The sequence below is a fragment of the Schistocerca serialis genome, chromosome 5, assembly GCF_023864345.2.
Source record: "Schistocerca serialis cubense isolate TAMUIC-IGC-003099 chromosome 5, iqSchSeri2.2, whole genome shotgun sequence".
NCBI classification, from domain to species: domain Eukaryota; kingdom Metazoa; phylum Arthropoda; class Insecta; order Orthoptera; family Acrididae; genus Schistocerca; species Schistocerca serialis.
Genome location: NC_064642.1, coordinates 814220279 through 814243166, shown reverse-complemented (window position 1 = coordinate 814243166; position 22888 = coordinate 814220279).

Genomic DNA, 22888 nt, shown 5'->3' with positions numbered 1-22888 from the left:
ATGTTTCACTTCCATACATGGCTACGCTCCATACAAATACTTTCAGAAATGACTTCCTGACACTTAAATCAATACTCAATGTTAACAAATTTCTCTTCTTCAGAAACGCTGTCCTTGCCATTGCCAGTCTACATTTTATATCCTCTCTACTTCAACCATCATCAGTTATTTTGCTCCCCAAATAGCGAAACTCCTTTACTACTTTAAGTGTCTCATTTCCTAATCTAATTCCCTCAGCATCACCAGACTTAATTTGACTACATTCCATTATCCTCATTTTGCTTTCGTTGATCTTCATCTTATACCCTCCTTTCATGACACTGTCCATTCCGTTCAACTGCTCTTCCAAGTCCTTTGCTGTCTCTGACAGAATTACAATGTCATCAGTGAACCTCAAAGTTTTTATTTCTTCTCCATGGATTTTAATACCTACTCTGAATTTTTCTTTTGTTTCCTTCACTGCTTGCTCCATATAAAGATTGAATAACATCGGGGAGAGACTACAACCCTGTCTCACTCCCTTCCCAACCGCTGCTTCCCTTTCATGTCCCTCTACTCTTAAAACTGCCATTTGGTTTTGGTAAAAATTGTAAATAGCCTTTCACTCCCTGCATTTTACCCCTGCCACCTTCAGAATTTGAAAGAGAGTATTCCAGTCAACATTGTCAAAAGCTTTCTATAAGGCTACAAATGCTAGAGACGTAGATTTGCCTTTCCTTAATCTAGCTTCTAAGAAAAGTCGTAGGGTCAGTATTGCCTAACGTGTTCCAATATTTCTACGAATCCAAACTGATCTTCCCCAAGGTCGGCTACTACCAGTTTTTCCATTCGCCTGTAAAGAATACACGTTAGTATTTTGCATCTGTGACTTATTAAACTGATTGTTCAGTAATTTTCACATCTGTCAACACCTGCTTTATTTGGGATCGGAATTATTATATTCTCCTTGAAGTCTCAGGGTATTTCGCCTGTCTCATACATCTTGCTCACCAGATGGTAGAGTTTCATCAGGACTGGCTCTCCCAAGGCCGTCAGTAGTTCCCCCTGCTCTCGAGGCCTTGTTTCGACTCAGGCCTTTCAGTGCTCTGTCAAACTCTTCACGCAGTATTGTATCTCCTATTTCATCTTCATCTACATCCTCTTCCGTTTCCATAATATTGTCCTCAAGCACATTGCCTTTGTATAGGCCCTCTATATACTCCCTGCACCTTTCTGCTTTCCCTTGTTTGCTTAGAACTGGGTTTCCATCTGAGCTCTTAATATTCATAAAAGTGGTTCTCTTTTGTCCAAAGGTTTCTTTAATTTTCCTGTAGGCAGTATCTATCTTACCCCTAGTGAGATATGCCTCTACATCCTTACATTTGTCCTCTAGCCATCCCTGCTTAGCCATTTTGCACTTCCTGTCGATCTCGTTTTTGAGACGTTTGTATTCCTTTTTGCCTGCTTCATTTACTGCGTTTTTATATTTTCTCCTTTCATCAATTAAATTCAATATTTCTTCTGTTACCCAAGGATTTCTAGTAGCCCTCGTCATTTTACCTACTAGGTCCTCTGCTGCCTTCACTACTTCATCTCTCAAAGCTACCCATTGTTCTTCTGCTGTATTTCTTTCCCCCATTGCTGCCAGTTGTTCCCTTATGCTCTCCCTGAAACACTGTACAACCTCTGGTTCTTTCAGTTTATCCAGGTCCCATCTCCTTATATTCCCACCTTCTTGCAGTTTCTTCAATTTTAATCTACAGTTCATAACCAATAGATTGTGATCAGGGTACACATCTGCCCCTGGAAATGTCTTACAATTTAAAACCTGGTTCCTAAATCTCTGTCTTACCATTATGTAATCTACCTGAAACCTGTCAGTATCTCCAGGCTTCTTCCATGTATACAACCTTCTTTTATGATACTTGAACCAAGTGTTAGCTATGATTAAGTTGCGCTCTGTGCAAAATTCTATCAGGCGGCTTCCTCTTTCATTTCTTAGCCCCGATCCATATTCACCTACTACGTTTCCTTCTCTCCCTTTTCCTACTACTGAATTCCAGTCACCCATGACTATTAAATTTTCGTCTCCCTTCACTATCTGAATAATTAGTTTTATTTCATCATACATTTCTTCAATTTCTTTGTCCTCTGCAGAGCTAGTTGGCATATAAACTTGTACTACTGTAGTAGGCGTGGGCTTCCTGTCTATCTTGGCCACAATAATGCGTTCACTATGCTGTTTGTAGTAGCTTACCCGCACTCCTATTTTTTTTATTCATTATTAAACCTACTCCTGCATTACCCCTATTAGATTTTGTATTTATAGCTCTGTATTCACCTGACCAGAAGTCTTGTTCCTCCTGCCACCAAACTTCACTAATTCCCACTATATCTAACTTTAACCTATCCATTTCCCTTTTTAAATTTTCTAACCTACCAGCCCAATTAAGGGATCTGACATTCCACGCTCCAATCCGTAGAATGTCAGTTTTCTTTCTCCTGATAAAGATGTCCTCCTGAGTAGTCCCCACCTGGCGGTCCGAATGGGGGACTATTTTACCTCCGGAATATTTTACCCAAGAGGACACCATCATCATTTAATCATACAGTAAAGAACATTCAGAGGTGTTCAAAGTGATGATCCTGGACACCTATACACTGGCACACTGAATGAAAAAATTATTTACTGCTTCCAGTGTTGGTGCTAAAGAGAATTACAAGCAAGCACAGTATGTTCCTGCTGGAGTTTGTCGAATATGGCAATAGACAATGTCTTTAATGCATCCCCAAAGAAAAAAAAGTCTGGACGATTTAGATCAGGAGACCTAGCAAGCCAAGTAACTGTTCTATATTGACCAATCCATCTGGCAGGATACCTTTGATTCAGAACACACATACATGCAAGACATTATGTGCTAGACATCCATCATGTTGATACCACATATGCATTCTTGTTCTTAGTGGCACTTCATCCAGAAGACGAGGAAGAATTCGTCTCAGGAAGCTGGAATAAGCTGTGCCTTATAGGCTACTACTGGTGACATAAGGGCCAATAATTGTGGTACCAAGCATCCCACAGCAGACATTAACTCTCCATAGATGCCAATGTTCCAATTATCTAAGCTATTGTGGGGTTTTGCTGGACTGATAATGCATGTTCCTTTAAATTTACTTACCCTTTTTTTGAGAAAGTACATCCATCGCTAAATAGAACATTGGAGAAGGAGTTCGGGTCGATGAGGATTTGCTGCTGTGCCCACTGACAGAACAGTACACGATTCTGGAAATCATTCCCATGTAGTTCTTGATGTAGGTGTGCGTAGTAAGAATGGAACTGGTGACATGTAAGAATATGATGTACTCTGGTTTTTGAAATGCCCATCTTGTGTTCAAGCTGTTGTGTGCTCACATGCGGATTCATAGCAATGAAAGCAAGAACAGTGACTTGGGCATCTCTGTATGAGGGAGTGTGATGACATTTCCTGAAGCATCACAACAAGACGAGAAAACATCCATCAAGGAAGTGGGTACTTATTAGGATATCTATATCTGTATAGTTCTGCTGTCTGTGTAGCATTTCGCCAACCTTCAACAACAACAACAACAACAACAACAACAACAAGAACAATAACAACAAGAACAACAATAACAACAACAAAGGAAATATTATGTCAATGCAGTTTGTAGGGAGGACAGTCTTTACTATATGCGTACTCTACACAACACTACTTAAAAGGATTGAAGTACTGTACTAAATATACCATTACATAAGAGAACAGTATTGCAATTAGTGTAGTGCTAACTTACACTCCCCATAGATGAGTAGCGTTTCTAACTTCTCTTTGTTGGTGTACATTCTACTCACACAACTCCAACTGACGATGTTTGATGGAATGACGAGTGTGCATTTTACTTATTTTTATATTTGTCCTCTGTCAACAACAGCACGTGGATGTGATACATTTTTGAATAAGTCTTTAGGAGAGGAAATGAATTACAGAATAAAAAAATAGAGGGTGTCATTTAAAAAAGTCATACCACTGTTCATATCTTTGTAAAAAAACAAAGCTACAATGAAGGCAATAATGCTGATTGATGTCCCTCTGACAGCTAAAGAACATTTGATTTAAACATTTTGTAATTTTCATCCGGACAAACAGTTACTTAGAGTGCTCAAGATAAATGGTACACCCTGTATACAGGGTTACTAACTTTTCATCCATTTCATGCAGTTTTTCCACTTGTCCATAACTATGCCAAGAAGTCCAAGAAGTTGGATGGGTTGGGGAAACAGGAAGGTTTCTAATGTCAGTGACACATGTTGCTGCAGTTTCTCTCAAAATGACAACAGTTACAGGTGGTCAACATTTCAGCATATTGTAACTGTAGTTTCTGCAGATGCCAAAGATGATGCAACTGGATTGATGGATGCACAAGACACATTTGTCACCACTTTTACAACTCAATCTCAGTGTACAGGTTCAGATGCATTAAGTCACAAACTGGGGGAAAACATCACATCCTATCCAGCCTATAACAGGTTGCCAACAGAAAGAATTCAAGCTTTTTGAAGAACTGAACAAACTGAAATGACACACTAGCCAGAAACGTGAGCATCACATGTCATATGTCAAGAGAAGAAATCAAGAGTGTTACCCAAAACAGGCAAACATGTATGAGTGGTAGAACATCAGCAGGCCTGGCTTCTAAGCAACCACACTCCCAACAGTCCATGCTTACCCTCTATTCACAGACGTCATAAACCACAGGCTTTTCCAGCATACATGATTAAGTCATGCCCTGTCAGCAGACACTTTAACTGCAACCACTTTGTTGGCTGCTAGCATTGTTGGTTCTGAACTGGGAAGGGGTTAGGAAACTGAAGGAAAATGACTAATGAACCAAGGTTGAGGGGGGGAGAGTTACAGCAATGTAAGGTACATTGTAGGAAAGTTTGCTCCTGTGCAGTTCAGAAAAGCTGGTGTTGGTACGAAAAATGCAGATGGCACAGGCTGTGAATCAGTCATTTTAGGGAAGAACGTTGTGTCAGGCAGCATGCCCAACAATGAGGTGGTCTAGCTGTCTCTCAGCAACAGTTTGTCAATGGCCATTCATATGGAAATACAGCTTGTCGGTAGTCATGCCCATGTGGAATACATCACAGTTGTTGCAGTTTAGCTTGTACATCACATGATTTGTTGCATAGGTAGCCTTGCCTCTTGAGGTAGGTGATTCTGTGACTGGACTGGTGTAGGTGGTGGTGGCGGTGGCGGTGGCAGTGGCGGGAACAAACCAGATGGTCTGGGCTGTGAAGCAGCCATTGAAATTTGGTAGGTTATGATCATCTGCATTTTGTGCATGGTGCTACACTTTTCTCTTGGCCATGTGTCATGTTTACAATGAGCATCAATCTATCCTTTCCATAACTGTTGACTTTTTTGTCATCAGTTTTCTGACTGGTTTGATGTGGCCCACCATGAATTCCTCTCCTGAACAAAACTCAACCTCAGAGTAGCACTTGCAACTTCTGTTTCAATTATTTACGGGATGTATGCTATCTTCCTCTACAGTTTTTGCTCTCTACAGCTCACTCTAGTAACATAGAACTCATCTCCTAATGTCTTAACCCATCTCCTATCACCCTGACCCTTCTCCTCATCAGTGTTATCCATATACTCCTTTCCTCTTCAGTTCCAGGCAAATTCTCCTCATTCCTTAACATATGGGCCCACAATTTTCAACATTCATCAGCAGCACATAATCTCAAATGCATCAATTCTCTTTTCTCTGGCTCTTTTGTAGTCCATGTTTCACTATCATACAAGGCTGTGCTCCGAACATACATTCTCAGAAATTTCTTCCTCAAATTAAGGACTATTTTTGACACCAGTAGACTCCTCTTGGCCAGAGAACACCTTTTTGCCAGAGCTAGTCTCCTTATGATGTCCTCCTTGCTCCAGCCATCATTGGTTGTTGTGCTGCCTAGGTGACCTCGTGACCATCATTCCAATCTAAAGTTGCTCACTCTTTTCATTTCTGCTACTTTTCATTAATTTCATCTTTCCTTAGATTTACTCTCAATTCATATTCTGCACTCATTAGATTGTTCACTTCATTCAGTACATCACTCAATTCTTCACTTTTACTCACAATAGCAATGTCATCAGCAAACTGTATCACTGATATACTTTCCCCTTCAATTTTAATCACATTCCTTAATTTTCATCATTGCTGCTATGCTGTACAGATTGAATAGTAGGGGCAAAAGACGACATCCCTGTATTACACCGTTTTTGATCCAAGCAATTTGTTGTTGGTTATTTGCCTATTATTCCCTCTTAGCTCTTGTAAATATTGTATATTACCCATCTCTTCCTATAGCTTACCCCTATTTTCCTCAGAATCTCTAATATCTTGCACCATTTTACATTGTTCAACACTTTTTCCAGGTTGACAAATCATACAAATATGCCTTTATTTTTCTTTAGTCTTGCTTCCATTATGAACCACGACATCACATTGCCTCTCTTGTGCATTTACCTTTCCTAAAGCCAAACTGATCGTCATGTAATGCATCCTCAATTTTCTTTACCATTCTTATTCTTGTCAATAAGTGGGATGCATGAACTGTTAAGCTGATTCTGTGATAATTCTCGCACTTGTCAACTCTTGCAGTCTTGGGAATTGCATGGATGGTATTTTTCCAAAAGTCTGATAGTATATTGCCAGACTCATATATTCTACACACCAACATGAATCATTGTTTTGTTGCCACTTCCCCCAATGATTTTAGATATTCTGATGGAATGTTATGTATCCACTGTGCCCTATTTCATTTTAAGTCTTCCAAAGCTCTTTTAAATTCTGATTCTAATACTGGATCCCCTATCTTTTCTAACTAGACTCCTGCTTCTTCTTCTTCTACCACATCTGGCAAATCTATCGCTTCATAGAGGCCTTCAAAGTACTTTTCCCACCTATCTACCCTGTTCCCTGAATTTATCAGTGGACTTCCCATTGCATTCTTAATGTTACCACCCTCACTTTTAATTTCAACAAACATTGTTTTGACTCTCCTACACACTGAATTAGTCCATCAGACTATCAATTTTTTTTTTAATTTTTTTTTTATTTCTTCAAATTTTTCATGCAGTTATTTCATCTTAGCATCCCTGTTCCTATTTATTTCACACCTCAGCGACTTATTTTTGTATTCCTGAATTTCCCTGAACAGTTTTGTACTTCCTTCTTTTATTGATCAACTGAAGTAATTCTTTGGTTACCAATGTTTTCTTCGCTATTACCTTCTTTGTACCTATTTTTCCTTTAAACTTCTGTGATTGCCCTTTTTAGAGACATGTGTTCCTCTTCAACTGTACTGCCTAATGAGTTATTTCTTATTGCTTTATCTAAGAGCCTTGAAGAACTTCAAGCTTATCACATTCCTTAGCATGTTTGCATCCCACTTCTTTGTGTATCGAGTCTTCATGACTAATATCTTGAACGTCAGCCTACACTTCACAACAGTTGACATTATGAACTAAGTTCTAGGACAGTAGATTATAAGTCATAAGTTTACATATTCCAGGAAATGCATCTGCGACGATACACAGTCAATTTATTCCTCTGTAATGGGGAAGAAATGTAATTTATGACATTCATAGTTTTTCTGGTGTAAATTACAAAGAGCTACTCATCAAGTTGCATTTATTAAATCTGATACCAAATTCAGTTAGCATTTACAGACAGAAATAATGAAGCAAGCAAAATAAATGAAAATTTCCAAATGGCATTGAAATGTTCAACTATCATTTTACACATAATCTGGACAAATAAAGGTTCTTTATCTTCAGAACATAATGAATCTTGAAATTTGCTGCTGCTCTCTCTTGGGTTCCATTAAGTCCTGGTTGGTTTACCAAGCAGATTATGTCATTATGCTGTGAAGTTTTGTTTCTGTGCTCGGCAAATATTTTTGATTTTGTTGTGAACCATAACATTTTGTTGGTGTTCCTTTTTCTGCTAACCAAAAATTCAAAATCACTTTTGTCCTTGATATTTTGATAGTTGCAGTGAGGTGGTGGTTTCTTGCCATAGTTTTGTTGTAGATAAAATACCATGAGATGCTCTTGTATGTGTGTTAGAACTGTGGCCATTTATCTGTCATTCTTTGGCAATATTGCAATGTGGAGGGGGCATTCCCACCTATGCAGTTCACAGAAGCTAGTGTGGGAAGGAAGGATCCATATGATGCAGGCTGTGAAGCAGTCATTAAAGTGAAGAATGTTCTGTTGGGCAGCACATTCAACAACTGGGTAGTTCAACTACCTCTTGGCCACAATTTGTCTGTGGCCATTCATGTGAACATACAGCTTGTTGTTTGGCGCATCCAACAGAACATGGCACAGTGGTCACAGCTTAGCTTGTAGATTACATGACTGCTTTCACAGTTAGCCTTGTCTTTGATGGGATATGTGATGCTTGAGAGCAGACTGGAGTAGGTGGTTGTTTGGTCAGTACACTTGTCCAAGTCAGTGGACAGCGCTGCCCTCTATCAAGCCATTTCTGCCTGAGGGATAACGGCCAAGACACCACACTCCTAGGGTGGCTAATAAGACAATTGTCACAGAAAGAGAGCGAACAGTTGTGAAAGAATACGCGATCTGGCATCTGACGTAGATCACTGCATACAAGCCTCTTACACTGAAGGTTGAATATGTGTGTTTTCATTTATGTGTGTGCCAACTGTCAATTATAAGTGCTTCTGCACACACGCTGTCATTCATTGCCATCTAACTGAATGTGAACAAATATGCAGTCCTTTAAATTCCTGGTCGTCAGATAAAATCGACGATTTAAATTGCTGTCTGTGGACAATAACATTTTGGTCCACCTGGGCCAGACTGTGATGGATTCAATGAAAATCCATGCAGGAGCAGCCACCTGCGGGTGAAAATGCAGTGAACTTCAATGGAGCAGAATGGAGATGAAGCCAGTTTCATTAGATGATGGATCTCTCTTCACTGATTGATTGATTGAGAGGGGTTGTGGGACCAAATGGTGAGGTCATCAGTCCCACAATTCCTAAGTCAGACACAGAAGAAAGAGGTTCTGCTGAAAGTGCATGGATCCAGTCAGGGGAGTCAAATAATAAAATAATGAAGATTAAAAACACAAAGTAAAAGGCATAAAATGTTAGACCAAATGTAAAAACTGGGAAAAGAAAGAAAAAAGCAAAAAAGTGGGGTGGCCTTTCCATGAGGGAGTGTTCATAGGGTCCCACACTGAGAAGGCTGGAAAAGAGGTCCCAACCCCTGCTCCAAGAATGAAGTAGAACCTTGTATCTGTGAATAAAAACCACTTTCACAGAGGAAACTGAGGACCACTTCAACCATCCGAGAACAGTCTGTTAATATTAAATTTAAGGAAACAGGAAGACTATACTTGTCACAAAGGGCCAAAGGAAGGGGACATTCCACCAATATGTGGGGTACTGTCAGACTGGCTCAACAACAACATTGTGGGGGAGAGTCATTACATAGGAGGAAACAATGGGGGAGCCTGGTAGGACTAACGCATAGATGGCATAAAACAATGACTCCCTCTGAGCAGAGCAGAAGGAAGAGCACCAAACAGCACTGGACTACTTGATTTTAGGAAGTTTATTACTATGAACAGTAGCACATCAGATGTCATTCAAATTTTGGGCAAAGAGAGATTTGACATAGATCCGCATATCCACAGCTGGAATCATGAAAGGAAATGGCAGTAAGTATCTGCTTCTCTAGCCAAACGGTCAGCCAGTTCATTCCCTGGAATGCCCACATGACTTGGGACCCAGAGAAAGACAACTGAACAGATGGCATACTCATGGGCCAACAGAAGGACACGGACAGAAGAGACCAAAGGTTGACGAGAGTAGCATTGGTCGATAGCCTGCAGGCTGCTCATTGAGTCTGAACAGATTAAAACACTGTGGAGTGAGGCCTGAGGGGAAAAAAATGTGAGTTCTGTGAATTTCTAGAAGCTCTGCTATGAACACATTAAATGATCCTGGCAATAAGTGGTGTTCTAAGCCAGTAAGAGACATGAAAGTATGTTCCACCTTATCAACTGTTTTAGAACTATCAGTGTAACAGATTGTGGCACCCTAGAACTCTTCAAGGATGGCACATACAAGACGGCAGAGAATCAAAGGGTCGACAGAGATCTTAGGACCCTTTAATAGGTCAGTCCTAATTCATGGTCTAGTTACCATCCAAGGGTGGGAGGGGTATGGGAGGAAAGACACGAGGTGCATTACAGTGAGTGCACATGGGGATCCTGACAGGGGGAAGTGATACGCATGCCAACTGGCAATCCCATGCAAGAGTGGGTGCCAGGAGAGACACATTCCTCATTGGCGAAGACTGCAGCGTACATTGGATAGTCGGGGAATTGGCAAATGATGTCTGTGTAAGAAAGTAGCAGTTGGTTCAGTCATATGTGTAGAGGGGGAATCGTCACTTCTGTGAGGAGACTATCAACGGGACTAGTGTGACAGGCACCAGTAGCTAGATCTCCACAATGATGAAGTGGGTCAAGTAGTTTCAGAGTCGAAGAAGCTGCTGGGCCATAAACCTGACTACCACAATTTAGCCTGGAGAAGACTAGGTCATGGTAAAGATGGAGAAGAGTGATACAGTCTGCACTCCAAGATGCAAGAGCCAGGAGGTGGAGAGCATTAAGCTTCCACATACATACAGTCTTTAGGTGGCAAGTGTAGGGCAGCCGTGTCAGCTTGTTATCAAAAATAAGGCCCAAGAAACAGGACTGTGCTACAACATAGAGAAGCTGGTCACATAAATAAAATTTAGAATTGGGGTGTACTGTGAGTCGATGATAAAAATGTATTTTGGAGGGAAAAAACTAGAAGCCATAGGAGGTGGCCCATGCAGAGGCCCATGGGATGCCATCTTGGAGCTGGCATTCACCAGATGCTACTTAGTGGGAGCTGCATCAGATGCAAAAGTCATCGATGTACAATGCCAGAGTAACCAGAGGCCCAACAGAGGTCACAAGCCCATGGACTGCAAGGAGGAAGAGTGTCACACTTGCCACAGAACCCTGTGGGATACCATTCTCCAGAATTCCATGGGTGCTGAGTGAAGTGCCAACTTGAACCCAGAAGACAGCCGAGAGAAAAACTCGTGGATAAAAATCTGAAGGGGACCTTGGAAGCCCCAGTCATGGTTGGTAACTAAAATGTGATGGCATCAAGCCATGTCGTGTGCCTTATGTAGGTAAAAGAAGCCCATGACAAGGAGCTGGCAGTGAATAAAAGCCTGTCGGGTGGCTTTTACCATTCCACGTAAATAATCAGTTGTAGATCGTCTCATTTGGAAGCCACAGTGATACCGGGACAAAAGGCCGAGAGTTTCGAGTACCCAGCATAATCTGAAGCTAACCATCCTCTTGAGCAGTTTATGTAGGACACTTGTCAGGTTAATTGGGTGGTAGCTGTCAAGAGCCGTTGGGTTCTTCCTCGCCTTAAAGACAGTGATATCTATACTGTTTCGTCACTGTGGCAGAAAAGCATCTGTGAACCAAATGCAGTTGAAGACCCTAGACTATCTGGTTGTGGACGGAATCTGGGCCAGCTGCCATGCCCTGTGAAGAGTTAAGAGCTTGCAACAATTCCCATTCAGTGAAGGGTTCACTATATAGCTCAATGTGGTGCGGGAAGAAACAAAAGGGGGGAGGGGGGGGGGGATCTGGTCAACACTGCATTTCTGCTGGAGAAAGGTAGCAGGATAGAAAGGTGGTGATGATGCCAGCACAAAGTGTGTAGCAAGGTGTTCTGCGAGGACCAACGGTTCAGTGCAGAGGCCCTGGACAACTGAATGTTTCTGGCAGCAGAGAACACTATGGAGCTTGGACAGAGCCTGCAATGAAGAGGCGTACGTACCCAGAGAGGACACACAGTGCTACCAGCATTCCTTTTTATGCTGCTTAAGAAAGTAATGAGCCTTAACATGAACACACTTAAAACCAAAGAGGTCGGTCTGTGGAAGGTGTCACTTACAATACAGCAGCGCCTTTCAGCGGTCATGGACAGCAAGTGTGACATCCTCGGCCCTCCAAAGTACCGATCAATGACAAGGAGACCTGTTCATAGGGGAGACAGCAGTGTGAAGAATAGTGGCAGAGATGCCTCACACGACTGCATCAATGGAATTCGACAGGGAGGTGTAGAAGGGCACGGCAGACATATACAAAGGGCAATTGGCCCTGTGGAATGCGTAACTTGGGGGCCTGTCCACCTGACAGTAGCAGAGGAACAATAGGATCACTGGATATTGGTCACTGTCACAAACATCATCACGGGCTGACAAATGGAGGGAAGCCATGAGTGTACCATAAAGTTGACCTCATAAAACTGCCATAATTCAGATGTGATGTAAAGCAAGTCAGGAATTTTTGTGACATTTGTGAGCCTCGTGGTAAATAATGAGGAACTAGAGGACAATGCTAAGTAACCATTTGCTTAGTTCAGTAACATGTGTAGCTCACAATGCAATTGCCCATCTTCTGGTGACTATCGCTAATTTTAATGTGGCTTCGGTACAGTTTTCAACACATACAATAATCCTAGACTGATTGCATCAGCACATCTGAAGAAGTTGTTAATGCTCTCATCAGTGACTGGGGAAGGTGCAAGTGAACTTCATGCACTACTTCAAGCAATGTTGATTTGCTGATGGCAGTACAACTAAATGTATCCTTTCAAGACATAATTATATCACTGCTCTTTATGGAAAATGTGGACCAGTCTGTATGAACATAATTTAAAACTTGCCTGAGTTTCAATAGCTTTCCGACATTAGAAAAGAGATGTGCTTTTCTCAAAAATAAATGCAAATCTGAAATCATCAAGACTACAGTACTACCATGGCACAGCACATATGGGAAACAAAAAGCAGAGCACCTGCAACGCCAAGCAATTTGGGCATTTGAGGTGAATCTAGTCCCTGCTAGTGCTGCATTTGTCATGTGCCACTTGCCCTATGTTTTGCAGAAGTGCAGCAAATTCAGGCAAGCAACGTTAGTGAATACAAACCAATTGTGATGCCCAACACATTGTTCAACAATTGTCTGAAGGGTGATTGTAGGGCTTCTAGTTGCACATCTGTATGCTGTCATGCTTGTCAAAAATGACCCCACACATTGCTACATAGAAATAAAACACACAATATGGAACAAGGAAGGATTGTCCTAGTGACATGAAACACAAACACAATGGTATACATCCATCAAGTACATTGCATTATTGCTCACTTAAAGTCATCCCAGACAAACAAGTGCTGCTCACAACAGGGACAATATGTTTGAAACATAGCAGTGGAACACGGCAAACTTATGCTCTCTTAGTTTCTGACTCGCAGTCATGATTTATATCTGAAGCATGTGCAAAGTGCCTCTGACATCACAGATGGCACAGTAGAGTATCCATTCAAGGAACAGCTGGAATCATATCAGAAACAAAACAGCATATCTCTGTTCAAGTCAACTTCTGTACAAACATCTTCATTTTACCTTCTGTCTGTTTAATGTTGCTGAAGGTAACTGACATCTTGTCTTGATCCCAGTGTGTTGGATTTGACAAGTATAAAACTTATCGATCCAGAATTTTGGCCACCTGGCAAGATCAACGTGTTGCTGGGAGCAAAATTTTGTCTGTACATTCAGAAGGCAAGGACTATCTCCATTAGAACTCATCATCCTGTGCCTTAAGAAACAGAACTGTGTTGGGTTATGTATGTCAAAGAAGTATCAAATGGTAGAGCACAAAATTTTGTCAATGTGGCCTTTCATGTTATGCTTTGTGAAATCCGACACTGACTTTCTTGAAGAAACTGTGGAGGACAGAAGGATTAAATCATGTCTGAGCCATGCCAACACTTGCACATGTGTGCATGTGTGTGTGTTTGTGTGATTGTGTGTTTGGTGGGGCCTGGAGAAAATTTGGCTGGAGGCCATGTGGCTGGCAAGTTGTTGATTTTGGGGGAAGCCCACTGTTTGGTGTAGGTCCTGAGATGTCGCTTAAGGTTGAATCAGTAAGGGCAAGCTGTGCCGGCTCACATAAGGACAGATAGTGGTGAGCTGCATGAAGACAGATGGACATTCCATGCAAACTGATTGGCAAGTAACTGGCTTACTCTACAAGCTTAAGTTTTATGGCTCCTCAACAATCACCCAAGTGGGTAGGATGCAATAATACCCTGGCTGGAATCCTGCAAGGTATGGCTCCTTCACAACTGAGTGGAGTTAAGTGTTGTTTTGTTATATCTGAGTAAGCTCATGTCTGTGTTATCTAAAATCGCACCTGTTATATTAATGCACCTATGAGTGACTGAGTGGATGATGATCAGTAAGTTTTATTAATTGCAATTTGTGTTGCACGTAATATGTCATTCAAATGTAAGAGTATTCCCTGTTGTAAGCCTCATGAAGGGAATCAATAGTAACGTGATCTATGTCGGAGGCAAAGCTATCTTGGTACATGTGTACTCTTGAGTTTTTGTATCAGCAGGTGCTGATATTTTCGCTTCTGAATAACAGAAATTTTAATGAGTGTTAATTACATTGCTAGTCACTTGTGCCATTTGTTCATATTTTCTACTCCCTGACCCTTCTTGAGCGAAGGTTTATTTGTGCAGATTACTGTTCCCATTGGTGTGTGTTGCTAGGGTAGCTTTGGCAGGAAATGAAGTGTTCTTGTTCCCAGGGCCCAGAGTAGAGGCATGTTTGCCTTTTGCCATGGTGGCACTTCTGTCGTCGCATGGTGTCTGGGTTGACTGGCAGTCTGCTGCCCCTACCAGCCGCACTGTGGTGGCCTGAGTGAAGTGAAGTCGCTCATTTGACGTGTGCCACAGCAGACTGTCACAATATGGGCAGAAGCCAGTAGTCTGCTCTATTTGGTGAATTTATTGAGCTCCGGTGGTAACGGCACATTTACCAAGCCTAAGGTTCCTCCTCATTATACCTTTAACTACTTGCTTAAATGTTGCACTCTTATGACTAATTCTGAGTATGTTAAGTTTAAAACCTGTTAGTTATCAGTGTAAACTGTTGATCTTTGCCTTGGTGCATAGTCATTCGCTAACTCCACTTGGGGAATTTGGCTGCTCATTCCTTGTTGACTGTTACAGTTCTCTACAGTAGCTCTCAGCTTTCTCTGAATATTTGACAACTGTATGTTTATTAAAGGTCATTTTTAGTGTTTGTTTGCAATACTTCAAATTCATACCTTACCAGTTTGTCTGGTATGATGGCGTGTGTAGTTTACTGTTTAATGGTTTTTCTTTCTTTTTGTTAAGTGTTATACATTTCTAAGAGGCCTTCCAACAGCTACAATCAGTGGTGTGACTTGCAAATCTTCCTGTATTTGGATGAATGTTATTCAATTGTCTAACAGTTACTTAAGCTTGTAAATTGTTAGCGCATCTAATGTCTGTCACTGCGATTCATTTGATTGATAAAATTGTTTGTTGAACCTGCCCGACTGGTGTGACCTTTCCTTGTTTTGTGAACTGTGATGATGATGTTTGGTTTGTGGGGCGCTCAACTGCGTGGTTATCAGCGCCTGGTTTTGTGAACTGTGTACTTCCAATTTCATGCCGTTTTCATAGTGGTACAATTGCCAAAATATGGCTTCTAATTAATTAAGCCTGATTAAATTTTGACTGCGAGTATCACAACTGTTTCAGTAGGTTTTTAAATTGAAATAATAATAATGTTGTTAAGTAATGAAGTGTATTAGGCCTACATAAAACAACAAATGACAAAATATGTGAGTCCACATTCCACTTCTTTTCCTTAAAGCTGTCCCAACCCTAGTTGTGAGGTATCAATGTCTTAATGATGGAAGAAAAGCAGCAATGTGACTCGCACTTCGTGGAACACACAACAAAAGATTCAACAGACAGATTCATTGTTCGTCTTCCATTTCAGGAAGAATGAAGTTTGTTATGCAATTCTTTTCATGATACAGCAAAATGCTTCTTTCAGACTGAACAGAAACTAGCAAGACAATCAATGTTTGTGGAAAGCTACACAAAGTTTGTGAGGAAGTATGAAGATTTACGACATATGGTAGTAGCAGTCATTACAGATTTCATTTCATATTACTTGCCACTTCAGCTGTCCTTAAAAAAACTCAGTTCAACTACTAAAGCAAGAGTAGTGTTTCATTCTCTTGCCAAATCAAACAAGAATTTGTCACTAAACAGTCTTCCAATGGTAGGACCAACCAGTCAACATTATTAGTACTCCGTAACATTATGCTTCCACATACATCGCATTGCCTTCACAGTAAACATGGAGATTATGGATCGACAAGTGCTGGTAGTAGATGAAGAATGCATTTCCAATTAATATTGTGGAGGAGTGATAGATCTGCACCACCTCAGAATACCAATGAAAGACAATCACATACAGAATGACTTGTGCACCCTTACTTGCAGCACAGTGGTCTGTTACAGTTAGTTCACAAAGAGAGTGAGCAGTGTGAGGCAGCGAACATTCTCACTAATCATTTCAATATGGACCATTGCATCTGAGGGTGTGATACAGTAAGGGGTGAAATCAAGCCCCAACAATATCTCATTAAGATATTGATAAGAATTGGAGTTCCCCTACACAAATGGTACAGTAACAGTGCCACACTTCAAAAATATCCCCTCAGTGGTGCAAAAAACACAACTACTTTTACTGCTTGATAATGATGAGGTTGTTAGAACTTCAGGTTTATTCTAGCATCCAGATGCTAAACATTTTGAAAGTGTGAACAATGTCAAACCAGAATCTAATATCTACAGCTTCACAAAAGGCACTGTACTGCATTCCACATCATCCATTTTTGACCCATTTTGACTAATAACTCCCATTGTGATCACATTTAAGATATTTTGCAATGTCTCTGGCTGCGTAAGTTAATGTGGAATTGGCCCTTGCCCTCAGAGTTGCACTCCTTGTGGCAGACACTATACAGTGAAATTCAAATGACAGACAGCATGAGTGTTGATCATGTAGTCATTGCAGTAGGGACTTCTACCAGTATACAGAAGTCAGTACAAGATGTGAATGATCATCTGAAGGTTGATTATTTGATTCTGTTTCATGCATCAGAGACATGTCTGAATGTTACTGGAAGCAAATCCCAAACATAAAAAGTAGTTACACAGTTACCTTTACTTCACACACAACAACCTGTGATATACAAGCTACCAAACATGAAGTTAGGTTTATTGAATTACTAAGCAACAGGAGTTAAACTTGTGATATCCAAAGACAAGAAGACCTCTCTACAAAGTGCACAAGATATCTATATAATAGCCTAGATAATATTCTAATGAGATTTTTTCAAGTTCGTCTGGCTATGATGATAGCAAGAAGAGCGACTTATCATTTTAGAAATTAATTGATGTGTAATTGGAATAACTAAATATTTTAGACAACTGTAGGTGGTAATTATCATGTTTAATGAAAATCATTGTGGTGTAACGTATCAGTTGGGTAATGTTACATATTTCGCAATGTCTATAGAACCAATGAATGATGGTTGCTGCCATGAAGTCATATTTTAGTTCAAATAGTGGGTTTAAAGTTCTATTCACTTCAGGAATTTCTCCTCTCGTGCATGAAATCTGCTGCAGGTGTATGAAGAGTTTCTCCCGAGTGCGACAATGATAGTTGCTTCATCAGGCTTCACTGTACCTGGCTGATTTGAGTGGTTTATTCCATGCTATCTCATTCTGGTTCAGTGATGTGCCTTGCCCCTAGATCTGTGCACTGTGACAACTGCTACTACATCAGCGGACAAAACATGAAGTTAAGCTGTCATTAGCTACCATGCGAGCATTCTTTGAGAAATTTTTGGGATTGTTCCGTAGACAATTATATTGAGATAATAGACTTGAGATAACATTTCACTTACCAGTGCAAATAAAGTTGCTAATGTTGTAGTGCCAGGAAAGATTTGAGTACAAAAAATAATGAGAATGAAGTGGAGATGAATAGGATATGTAGAAAGGAGTTGATTAATTATAATGGGTGTGTGCAGGGCAGAACACAGAAGGGCTAAAAACCATTGGCAGACGAAATTTTTGAGCACCCTGGAAGGAGGCCAGGAACAGTATGAGGTTCACCATGTGCCACAAAGCCAAACTACTTTTGCTGCTGGTGAAACTCACCCCCTCTCTGCCAGTCACAGTGGTTCTGTCTCTACTGCCACTCACCTGAGCGACAGGACGTGGGCCTTCCTCCGCAACAGGGCCTGATTGACAAGAAAGGAAATTGTGTGTTAAAATAAAAAATATTTTATCCTCGAAAGTAAAACAGGTGATAAATGAAGACTGTTTCAACATGACATAATAAAGAACAGAATCAATTACTTCAATCTCTTAGAGTGCCTAGTGATCAGTGAATATCTGAGCTTCTGAACTACTCAATTATGTATAACAGTGAACGTTACTAACAAAGTTCCAGAAAGCAAGAATTTTATTACAGTTGCAGGCTGGCTATCTGAAGATTGCCACGGGCAAATAAACTTTTACTGCCGATATTTCACATTATTATTGACCAAAGTTTAAAATTTAAAATCCTGTAGCAATCTGCTTATTAAAATATAAAATTTTGTGTTACAGGGTTAACTCACTGTGGCAAGTTTAACAATTAGGAACTGTGGGTATGACTGTATATGCAGCCTCACTCACTGCAGGCATATGCAAACATTCTATTCATCTAGTATTTGACAATGACTTGCAGAAAACTTCAATAATAAATTCAAATTATCATGATTTTTTCTCAGTGATGCCCCACAGAAAGTAATAGCAAAAATTTTAATCAGTTACCACATTTTTGCTGTTCATACAGTAAAATTGCACATCAAACACTTACAATGTAACACTCCTTTCTTTACTTACAGATGGATACATATAGCCAGGAGACGGTGTGGCAGATGATGTGGGGTATTTCTCAGGTGCATTCCTTATAGAGGTTAAGCAAGAAGAAATATGATGAGTATAGCAACAGGATGGAGTAGAAGACATAATAGTAATGAGGTGGAAGTGGGTGGTGTACCAGGGTAAATGGGTGGCTGGTACCTTACAGTGCTGTCTTGTAAATTTCAACAGAGGGCTGTCTGTTGCTGGCATGTTAATAGGCCTGAAACAAACTCAGTGCAGCTCATCTTGCCCATGACAGCCATTGCATAGTTTCTGTACAGGGACCATATGACACTGGACAATTTTCCAGTATTCCTGTGCACTGCACAGCCTTCATGGATCACTGCACAATGGCTCACCAGCCAACCCAAGTCCCAGACTCGACATCAACTATCTACTTCAGAGTGCCATAACTATATTAATAAGAATGCAGCCCACAATAGTGGCATCACCAGTGCTACCTACATTTTAGGTACCTGCAGCAGTGCCTCTAAGTTGTTACACACAGAGTGCTGAACTGGAGCTTCAAGAATAGTTCTCATACTAGCGGATATCTTTCAGTGAATCAGGGCATTCTCTACCTTGCCTTCACTAAAAATCCATTTCATTTGCTGCCTGTTGATACACACAATCTGTGTTTCTATGAAGTTCTATTCCTCTTGGCTACACAGAAACACCTTTGTGTTCAAGTGCTTCTGCACACTGTTTGTATGGTTTTGTTCCATGTTCAAAACACACTCCCATTTCCTTTGATTTGCAGTTTACTCGACACTTTTGTTCTCAGATGTTCTGTGATTGATTGTCTTAATATTACTTGTGCCACTTCATTCCCCCCATTTTAGTCTCTTTATGCCTGCACCATTCCACCTCACCATTGCTCCTTGATGATGATGTGGCCTGATTCCTATATTTTTCTTCCAGGTCTGTTCCTCCTGGATGGCACTGCCATCTCCTCCTTGGGGATGACTGTTCTCATATTTTTGGCTGCTGTTACAGTCCCAACTTTTCCTCTGAGCACAACAACATAGGAGTCTGGGGCATCACCAGAGCAGTTTGCAGTGCTCAGCTTAGCTCATATTATTCACAACCTTACAGCATATCAGGGCTATTTTTATGTTGCTTGCACTGGGAAGCCATTTCCCTTGCCCAACATTATCATGTGCCTCCTGTGTTGCAATGAAATTCTAATGTTTGTGACAACCTGAGCACATTTCTTACCTTTTGCATATATCATCCACAATAAGTGGGATGAATGACCACAAGAGTGGGTGGCAAATGTGGCAAGGCAGCTCCTTGGTGGACTTCCTGTAGAGAGGTCAGGCAGGAAGACAAACAGATTGGTCTGGGAACAGACTGTAGTGAAAGTCTTAATGGGAAATATTTTATGAGCAAAATGACAGTGATACTGTACGTACATTATATTCGGATACTTATCAGCCATTCTCTCCACTTGTGTGAACACATTTCTCCTGTGTGTTTCAGTTGTTTCCACTACACTGTTTACTCCCAGCCTCTTCATTTCATAGGTCCTCAGCTCTCATGTGTCAAAGCAAATCATATAAACATTATTTTTGCTGACTGGATTCCTCATAACCCCCCCACCCCCACCCCACCCCTTTTCCATTATTCAAAACACAGTTCCATAAACAGAGTCTGGATTAACAGATTCATGCACTGATTAGGAAAGTTGGTTTGTATACCCCATTCCTGCAATGCCAGACATATTATGCAGCCATAGATACTTAGCCTTAGCTGTGGTAGCTACTATAAATATAATAACGTAGCTTCGGATGTAAAGGGGTGATCAAAATGTTAATTTTTCTGAACACACTAGTTTCAAGACACAGGCATCACTTCTCTTCAAGAATAAGTTATCAGTGAAAATATATGTCAAATAGTGTATACCAAGCACATAATGTAATAAAGATAAATAGTATCTTCAATGACTTTGCCACCCACTAAAAAGCAAAATCCTGGAAGTTCTTTCAACAAAAGGAGTTAAAAAGACTTCTTGTGTTGGTGATATGAGTGCCATGTAGCGCTGGAATGGAGACAGGGAAGGATCTGACTGGGTGAGAAAACTAACAAATCAAGATGAGGCCAGGAGGGTTACAGGAACTAAGGATATACCACAAGGAAACTTCCCACTTGTGCAATTCAGAAAAGCTGGGGTTGGTGAGAAGGATCCCTATGGCAAGGGCTCTCAAGCAGTCACTGAAATTGCGGCATGCTCAGCAACAGGATGGTCCACATATTTCCTGGCCACAGTTCATCAGTGGCCACTCACGCAGACAGACAGCTTGTCGCTTGTAATTCCCATGCAGAAAGTAGCACAGTGGTTGCAGCTTAGCTTGCATATCACACGACTGGTTTCACACGTAGCCCTCCCTTTGGTGCGATATATGATGTTTGTGACCAGACTGGAGTAGATGGTGGTGGAAGCATGAATGAGACAGGTCTTGCATTTAGTTCTAGTACAGCAATATGAACCATGAAGTAAGGGCTTGGGAGCAGGGATTATGCTGGGATGGACGATTATATTGTGTAGGTTTGGTAGACAGAGGAATACCACAGTTGGAGGGGTGGGAAGGATAGTAGGCAGAACATTTCTGATTTCAGAGCACAATGACAGGTAGTCAAAACCCTGGCAGAGTATATAATTCAGTTGTTCCAGTCCTGGGTGGTACTGAGTTACGATGGGAATGTTCCTCTATGGCCAGAAGGTGAGACTTTGGGGGTTGTGGTAATCTGCAAAGATAAGGCACAGAAGATTTGCTATGTACAAGGTTTGGATGATAATTATTATCTGAACGCTTCATTGAGACCCCGATATATTTTGTTGACGATCGATCATCACTGTGGGTGTGACAACTGTAGTTGGATAGGCTGTACGGGAGGGACTTATTGGTATGGTATGGGTGGCAATTGTCGAAATGGTGGTGTTACTTGTAGCGATTAGGTTTGATATAGACAGAGGCAGTGATTTAGCCATCTTTGAAGTGGATGTGAACACCTAGGAAGGTGGCTTGTTGGCTTGAGAAGGTCCAGGTGAAGCAAAGGAGGAGAACGTGTTGAGGTTCCGGAGGAATGTGGATTGGGTGTTCTCACTCTCGATCCAGATCACAAATATGTATCTGAATTAGGGGAAGGGGTTTAGGATTCTGGGTGTTTAGAAAGGATTTTTAACCCATTACCTCACTACTCATATCCCTTTAATAGACCTAGATGCAAGACCTGTCCCATACATCTCACTCTTTTCTCCCTTGTCATTTAGCTCATGTTTAAGCTGTCATCCTGTTCCCTAGCTGTGGTGGTCTTCGGCTCCTGAAAAACTGTCTTCCATCCCTACTTTTCAAAACCATTTGTTACTATTATTTCTGTCTCCTACTTCACAAAGACCTCGTGGTGCTAGTACATTTGCTCAATATATTTAACCTTTGCACAATCCACAATTTATCCAGTCTATGTTCATTCCAAGCCACAGAGAGGGAAACTGGAGATATGGTTTATGACTAGTTTTTTTGTTTTGCTACATTCCAGATAATTTCAATTGTAATAAAATATAATACACGATTTATCATAATAGCTATTACTAGTTTTCTGAAATAACAGATTGCATTCTTCAGCAAAATGTTTAATTAATGCCATGTCTGTTAATGCATTCTTTTTTTTTTTTGTTACTTGCGCTGGGATGTAATAAAAGGGCTGGACATACTTCACTAAAAAGCAAATGTGAAATATAGAGCTTACACGGGTATGCTACTGTTTTCTTTCTATGTAATTATCACAATTAAATACATTGAAAATTACAAATACATTTTTAAATGTTACTTAAATCTGTAGGTGATAGCAAAATCTAGGTCTGACTGAAAATGTGTGTGGGTACCAGAATCTTGTATGCAGAAAATGTGCTTGGAAAA